At 37.1% G+C, this 8,405-nt stretch overlaps 1 pseudogene; it reads right to left on the bottom strand.

Moving 5' to 3' along the window:
* Positions 1-2,469: 2,469 nt before the first annotated feature.
* LOC116641300 lies at positions 2,470-4,106 on the bottom strand (annotated as a pseudogene).
* Positions 4,107-8,405: the final 4,299 nt, after the last annotated feature.

Here is an 8,405-nt window from a genome sequence, read left to right as displayed (position 1 = left end):
GGGTCGCTCAGTCAGTTAAGCGTCTGCCTTTGGCTCAGGTCATCATCTCAGGGTCCTGGGATCGAGTCCCGCATCGGGCTCCCTGCTCAGTGGGGAATTTGCTTCTCCCTCTTCCTCTGTCCCTCCCCACCCCCAACCCTGCTTGTGCTCTCTCTTTTGCTCTCTCTCAAATAAATAAATAAAATCTTAAAAAAAAAAAAGAACAGGGGCGCCTGGGTGGCTCAGTCGTTAAGCGTCTGCCTTCGGCTCAGGTCATGATCCCAGAGTTCTGGGATCGAGCCCCGCATCGGGCTCCCTGCTCGGCGGGAAGCCTGCTTCTCCCTCTCCCACTCCCCCTGCTTGTGTTCTCTCTCTCACTGTCTCTCTCTCTCTCTGTCAAATAAATAAATAAAATTTAAAAAAAAAAAAAAAAAAAAGAACTGGAGTTAGAATTCCAGCTCTAATGCTTAATGGCTAGGTTATCTTGGTTGCATTAGTCCTTGTAAAATTCAAGTCAGTTCAGCAAACACCAATTGGAGTGTTATGTACATTATTCATGACATTATTGTGAGCACTGGAGATAGAGACATGAGCTGAGACAATCTCTTTCTTTGTTGTTATTTTGGTTTCAGTATTGCTGTTGTGGGTTCAAAGAAAGGACATACATAGAAGGCCTTGCACCATAATTGTCTCATATTTTTAATTAATCATCTCTAATAGTTAATTACATTTTCCTTTGGGGATAACACATTTTTTAGCAGTTAATACATTGTTTTTCAACATGTCAGTTAAGAAACTAGATATGATTACCTCTAAAGTTCACTTTAACTTTGCTGTTTCATTTATCTTGAAAATTATTGTATGAATATTCAAGATAAAAATGGGCACGTTGTGCATATATCATACCAGTGTGATTCTGTACATCAGCTTATTAGCGAACTTTCAAATGTGCAGAAAACATGATTGTCCCATTCCAGGAAAACCAATTAGAAACATTTGCGTTTTTGTATTTGTTCTGTGATAATTGTAAACATCACTTACAAGTTATCTTTAATTTCTGTTTTATTACTTCTGTGGTAAGATGTGTTTTAACTCCTAGGATGACATAGAGGTTTTATAAAAAAAATCTGCTTTATTGTTTCATATGATGTTCATAGAATGATAATAATGATTCCAGTATAGGAAATATAATAACTCAAAGACCCTAGGTAAAAAATTATATATCCTAGTTATGTGTCTATAAATTCATATCGATCCATCATCTATCCATCCATCTATCTATCAATTTATATATCTAGAAAAAACCCACACACTCAACACTCATATTTACATGTTCTGCTATTACTGTGTTTTCAACCTGGGAACCATATCTGCTTGTTTTCCAATGTATATCCTGTCCTTAGAAGTAACACATAGTAAGGATTCAATATATATTTGTTGAAAAAATGGATAGATGGATTAATGAATGTAGTTAGGAGAAAAAGAGTGTTATGGAGAGTCCAGAAAAGAAAATTTTTGCTGGGGAATTTTTTTAGAATAGGTGTTACTTGAAGTGGTTCTTAAAGAAGGAATGGGAAGGCATACATTAAGAAAAGATGAAAGAGATATTGTCCTGGGTAGAGGAAACAGAGCAAGCAGACTTATAAAATATAGCACATGTATTTTGGGGGATAGCATGGAGTCTTGTTGGGAAGGAACAGAGAAAATACAAAAGGAAGAGTGACAGATATGTTCATAAAATTATGATTGGGACATATATTAGCTTATTTCTGAATGTTTTCACACAGAGTGAGATTTTTTTTTCCATAAGTGATAAAAAAATTAATCATTAGCTGAAGACAAATATGAAGTTCAGTATTCTCTTTTTCTCATTAAACTTGTTTTAATGGGCCTCAAAATTCTGTGGCAGATTTTTGGTCATGTTATTTCCATTAAAAAGTACTAAAATCGGTATTTTTGGAAACAGTTTGACCAAAATGATTTCACTCGTATGTGGAATTTAAGAAATGAAACAGATGAACATAAGAAAAAAAAGAGAGGCAAACCATAAAACAGACTCTTAACTATAGAGAACAAACTGAGGATTGCTGGAGGGGAGGTGGGCGGGTGGATGGGTTAAATGGGTGATGGGTATTAAGAAGGGTACTTGTGATGATCACTGGGTGTTGTATGAAAGTGATGAATCACTACATTCTATTTCTGAAACTAATATTACAATATATGTTAACTAACTGGAATTTAAATAAAAACTTGAAGCTACACAAAAAAGTACTGATTATAGAAACTAATAACTTAAAATTGCCACGTATGTACAAAAAAACCCAAATGGTCCACAGAATATTCTCCTTTTCTTCTAAATTTTTTATGATGCATTGCTATCATTAGTCAGTCTTCTACTGTTAAACTTAAATGGCCAATTGACAAAAACAATTCTGACACTGTTCTTCCACCACTGATTAAGAATGGGGTGGCAGGTGTTGGAGAATATATTCATTTAGGCTTCTGAGCTTTCTGGGCAGACTTGGTGATCTTGCCAGCTCCAGCTGCCTTCTTATCCACTGCTTTGGTGACACACACAGCAACGGTCTGTCTCATGTTACTAACAGCAAAATGGCCCAGAGGAAGATAGTCTGAGAAGCTCTCAACACACATAGGCTTGCCAGGAACCATATCAATGATGGCAGCATCACCAGATTTCAAGAACTTGGGGCCATTCCAGCTTTTTTGCAGAATGATAAAATCAATCCCCTCCATGAGCTCAGCAAACTTGCAAACAGTATGAGCTGTGACAATACAGTACAGGAGCATATCCAGCACTGATTTGGCCTGGATGGTTCAGGATAATCACCTGAGCTGTGAAGCCAGCTGCTTTCATCAGTGGGTCATTTTTGCTGTCATATTACCAGTCATATTACCATGATGAATATCTTTGACAGATACGTTCTTGACATTGAAGACCACATTGTCCCCAGGAAGGGCCTCACTCAGAGCTTCATGGTGCATTTCAACAGACTTTATTTCAGTTGTAACATTGGAGCAAACGTGATCACCATGCTTGGTTTAAGAACACTTGTCTCCACTTGGCCCACAGGGGCAGTACACATGCCACCAATTTTGTAGATGTCCTGAGAGAGCAGAAGCAATGGCTTGTCAGTTGGATGATTGGTGGCAGAATGCAATCCAGAGTTTCAAGCAGCGTGGTTCTACTGGTATTGTCATCCTTATGGGTGATTTTCCATCCGTTGAACCAAGGCATGTTAGCATTTGGTTCTAGTGTGTTGTCACCATTCCTACCAGAAATTGGCACAAATGCTACTGTGTCAGGGTTATAGCCAATTTTCTTAATGTAGGTACTGACTTCCTTAATGATTTCCTTGTATCTCTTCTGGCTGTAGGACAACTCAGTGGAATCCATTTTTTTTTTTTTTATCAGTGGAATCCATTTTGTTAACATCAACAATTAGTTGTTTCACACCGAGTGTGTAAGCCAGAAGGGCATGCTCATGGGTCTGACCATTCTTGGAGATACCTGCTTTAAATTCACCAACACCAGGGTGCCTGGGTGGCTCAGTCGTTAAGCGTCTGCCTTCAACTCAGGTCATGATCCCAGGGTCCTGGAATCGAGCCGCGCATCAGGCTCCCTGCTCAGGCTTCTCCCTCTCCCACTTCCTCTGCTTGTGTTCCCTCTCTCACTGTTTCTCTCTCTCTGTCAAATAAATAAATAAAATCTTAAAAAATAAAAATAAAAATAAAAATTCACCAACACCAGCAGCAACAATCAGGGCAGCACAGTCAGCCTGAGCCTGAGATGTGCCTGTAATCATGTTTTTGATAAAGTCTCTGTGTCCTGGGCCATCAGTGATGGTCACATAATACTTGATGGTCTCAAATTTCCACAGGAAGAAATCATACGTGATACTATGTTCATGTTTAGCTTTCAGTTTATTCAAGACCCAGGCATACCTGAGGGAGCCCTTTCCTATCTCATCAGCCTCCTTCTCAAATTTTTCGATAGTTCTTTTGTCGATCCCACCACATTTGTAGATCAGATGACCAGTAGTGATAGACTTGCCAGAATCTATGTGTCCAATGATGACAATGTTGATATCAGTCTTTCCCTTTCCCATTTTGGTTTAGGTTTAGTGGTGGTTTTCATGATACCTATGTTCTGGTGTCAAACCCGTTGTGAAAAAGTGAAGTTCAGTATTCTGATAGAGAACCCATAATTGGTTTTTAGTTTCTTCACTTAAAGAGTAAAAGGATTGGTCTGGCTATGGTCATTTCAGCTTTAATATGGTATTAATATATCATTATCATTGGATCCAAAACCATATGATCTAAAATGATAAATTCATTCTTTTGCAAAATTTAAATGGCTACTTAAATCTACTAAATGGTTTCCTGTGATATTCTTTACAATCATTAGTTTATGACCCACTTAGCTTATTTGTCAGTTATTAAGTAAATATTTCTATAGATAATTCAATTTTGTCTTTCCCTCATCTAAGAAGTTTCCTCAGATCTATGGGAAAATTATGAAAAATAATTTTTCTGGCTCATTATTCTTAATAGGTATATTAGGGCATATCTACTTTAAATTCTTTGTAGAAAAAGGCAGATCATAAATGAAAGCATAACAGGGCACCTGGGCAGCTCAGTCGGTTAAGTGTCTGACTCTTGGTTTCGGCTCAGGTCATGATCTCAGAGTCCTGAGATGAAGCCCCATGTTGGGCTTGGTGCTCAGTACGGAGTCTCTTGTCCCTCTCCCTCTGTTCTTCCTCTCTCTTTCAAATAAATAAATAAACTCTAAAAAAATAAATGAAAGCATAACATTAGATGCATAGTTGTATTTTAGCACACAGTTTTTGTGTAATATTCATAAATAAATGGTTCTGAAGACCATATGTAACTTATCTAATGATGTTAATAGCTTAAAACTCCTTTAATATTTGAAAAAAAATTATATTTTAATAGTGTTAACTCCTTCCTCACTGACATGTTTATATCCTCATTGATAGCTGCATGACTAAGTACAGCACAGTGTTTGTATCAGATTCCACATAATTTTTAGAAGCAATTTTGTTTTTCTGATTTCTAATCAAGATTGAAGACAGCTTCAAAATTCACCTTATTTTACCAAATATCAGTGACAACTTGGGGTCTTTTCTTAACCTCATATCAATTTTACCCTAACGTAAAATCAAGCTCTTGATACCCCTTACCCAGCTTCAAAGTTAACATCATGTGTAGTCATGATACTGTTCTCAAAATTAAGATAATTGGGACAATACTCTTAACATTGGTAAAATACTGTTAACCAAAATACAAAATTTATTTTGATTTCACTGTCTTTCCTCTTTTTTCTTTTTCTCTCTTTTTTTTTTTTTGTCTTCCAGAATCTAATCCAGAAGCCTGCATTGCATTTTGTTGTCCTGTCTTCTTAGTTGCCTCTGGTTTGTGACAGTTTCTCTGTCTTTAGTTGTCTCTCATAACATTGACATTTCTGAAGAGCATTTGACACTTTTGAAAGTATTTTGTAGAATGTCATTCAATTTGGGTCTGATGTCTGTCTGATGTTTTTCTTTTTTTTTTTTTTTTTTAAGATTTCATTTATTTATTTGACAGAGAGAGCACAAGCAGGGGGAGCGGCAGGCAGAGGGAGAGGGAGAAGCAGGCTCTTGGCTGAGCAGAGAGCCCGACGTGGCACTCAGTCCCAGGACCCTGGGATCATGACCTGAGCTGAAGGCAGATGCTTAATGACTGAGCCACCCAGGCACCCTGTCTGATGTTTTCTCATGACTTTGTTGAAGTTTTGAATTTGGGGAAAAAATAGAAGAGATGGGCCCTGATGATATGAATGGATCACATCAGCAGTTACATGTCATTCTGGCTTATAATGCTGTTATTAACCTTGATCCTTTGGTTAAGATGGTGTCTACCTGGTTTCTCCACTGCATAGTTAGAATTTTCCCTCAGGTAATTAAGCAATACCTGAGGGAAAATAATTTGAGGTTATATAAAGTTCTACTTCTCTTTATAATTTTACCTACTAATTTTGGCCTACCCTACAACAATTATTACTGTGGGGTTCTAATCTTTCTCACTTAGTTACATTTTTCTTCTATAATTAAGAGATATCTTTTCTTTATATTGCTATGGACTCATGCATATTTGTTTTAATCTCTGGGTTATAATGCAAAACTATCATTGTTTCTCAAATTGTGTTAGCTTTGGCCACTGGGAGCTCTTTCACATTGGCTTCTGTGTCCCTTTGATGTGCTGTCATCATTGTCATGTAGTCTTCCTTTATCAGTTCTTTATCTCCTGGAATGTTAAGATATTCCTGGTTTATGTTGTATTTTTCTTTATCTTTGCCTTGGGATCAACAACTTCTCCAAGGGTCCCTGGTCTTTTTTTACTGGGGCTGGTATTTAGAAACTAAGATCTGTGCACTAGTTCACTAGTTTTACTAGGTGCTACCTGGGTATCCCTGCTCTAGGTCTTCTCATTGGATAGAGACAGGAAATGTTTCACACTTCTGTATTTCTTTTATATACACACACATTTTTAAAACCTGTGAAATCGGGCACCTGGGTGGCTCAGTTGTTAGGCGTCTGCCTTCAGCTCAGGTCATGATCCTGGGGTCCTGGGGTTGAGCCCCGCCTTGGGCTCCCTGCTCAGCGGGAAGCCTGCTTCTCCCTCTCCCACTCCCCCTGCTTGAATTTCCTCTCTTGCTGTCTTTCCCTCTGTCAAATAAATAAATAAAATCTTAAAAAAAAAAAGAAAAAACTCTGTGAAATCATACCAAACTCCAAATAACTAATAACTCCAAATACCTGATAACTCCAAATCAAATCCAACATTTCAGTATTTATTATATCATTCTCTCTTTATTTCTAACATCTTCCATCAGCAAGAAACCTGGCTTTCATTTTCTACAATATATGTATTTATTTGTTATACATGTAATGTACAGTTGACCATTGAACAATGCAGGGGTTAGGGGTACTGACCCCCCACTCAGTCAAAACTCTGTAACTTTGACCACCCCCCCAGAACTGAACTGCTAATAGCCTATTGTTGAGCAGCTTACTAATAACAGTCGATCAACACATATTTTGTATATGTATTATATACTGTGTTCTTACAATAAAGTAAGCTAGAGAAAAATTTTAAGAAATTCATAAAGAAAATATATTTAGAGTACTGTACTTTATTGAAAAAAAAATCTGTGTATAAGTGGACCCATACAGTTCAAACCGTGTTGTTCAGGGGTCAACTGTGTATCTCTATATATTCATTGTGTTCAGTTATGGCAGAAATGAGGGCAATAACTGGTAGCTGGTAGCTATATAACAGATGTCAACAGTAGCAGGTGCTAATAAGTACATTGCGATTCTATGTTAAACCAGTGGGTTCAATTAAAAGATTATTTGACTTCTTGACTTCTTTAGCTGTTTCTTAGCTCAGTAATTAAACAGAACCTAATGCCTTTGAGAGGATTTTTCAAAGTCCAATAAAATGGGAACATGTATCATTTGTAACCAAATTCTAATATTTAATATTAGTATAAGTATACTACTAATGAAGTTTGCATTTGAAAGCATGCATTGCCTATTCACCAGGCAAAATTTAATAATAATGTTGATAATAATAGCAATAAAAACCTACATTTGTATAATACCTCACAATTTCTCAAAACACTTTTAACATATCCAGTCAGTATGTTGGCAGTGGAAAGAGACAGAATAGTTGTATTAAAAAACACCAGGTTCAAACATTAGCCAAACCCTGAGCTGATGTTCACCAAGTAAGCACCAGTGTGGCACAGGGATTGACATCTACTCTGATCATTTTGTATCTGTATTAGTCAGGGTTCTTTCAGAAAAGCAGAACCAGAAGAATCTGGACATCCAAACACAAGCTAGCATCCATGACTATGAATAGAAACTATATCGGTTCTTGTTGCCTCTGACCTTGATGGTATGGGTGTCTTGTAGGAAGGACCTTCCTTATGGAGCAAACCCATAGACCTAGCCCTGGAGTCAGAGAAGAGAAGGAGAATCCAGAGGAAGGCTCTGCAACTACCTCCTGCCAACAGGATAAGCCCACAGGTATGTGACAATGTGTGAGCTACTAAATGACTGCTGCTTCACTTCTGCCTTCCATAGAAACCTCCCATAGATGGAAACATAAGAAAAGGTATTTTGGGAAATGAGTTCATTCTAGTCAAGCTAATGCTTTACAAAGCGCCCACACAGTACCTATTTGTCCTTTCACAACTTTTAAGATTTTTTTTAGTTTATACAAAAGTTAAAGCTAATAAAATTATAATGTCATTATAAGCATTAAATTTATGAAATATGCAAAGCATATACTTAAGTATTTCAGTAATTGTTTTAGTAATAATAAATCTTTTCCTGATA

Source organism: Phoca vitulina, unplaced genomic scaffold, assembly GCF_004348235.1.
Source record: "Phoca vitulina isolate PV1807 unplaced genomic scaffold, GSC_HSeal_1.0 scaffold21, whole genome shotgun sequence".
Taxonomy (NCBI): domain Eukaryota; kingdom Metazoa; phylum Chordata; class Mammalia; order Carnivora; family Phocidae; genus Phoca; species Phoca vitulina.
Note: the sequence above shows the minus strand (reverse complement) of the source record. Positions and strands in the feature narration are given on the sequence as shown.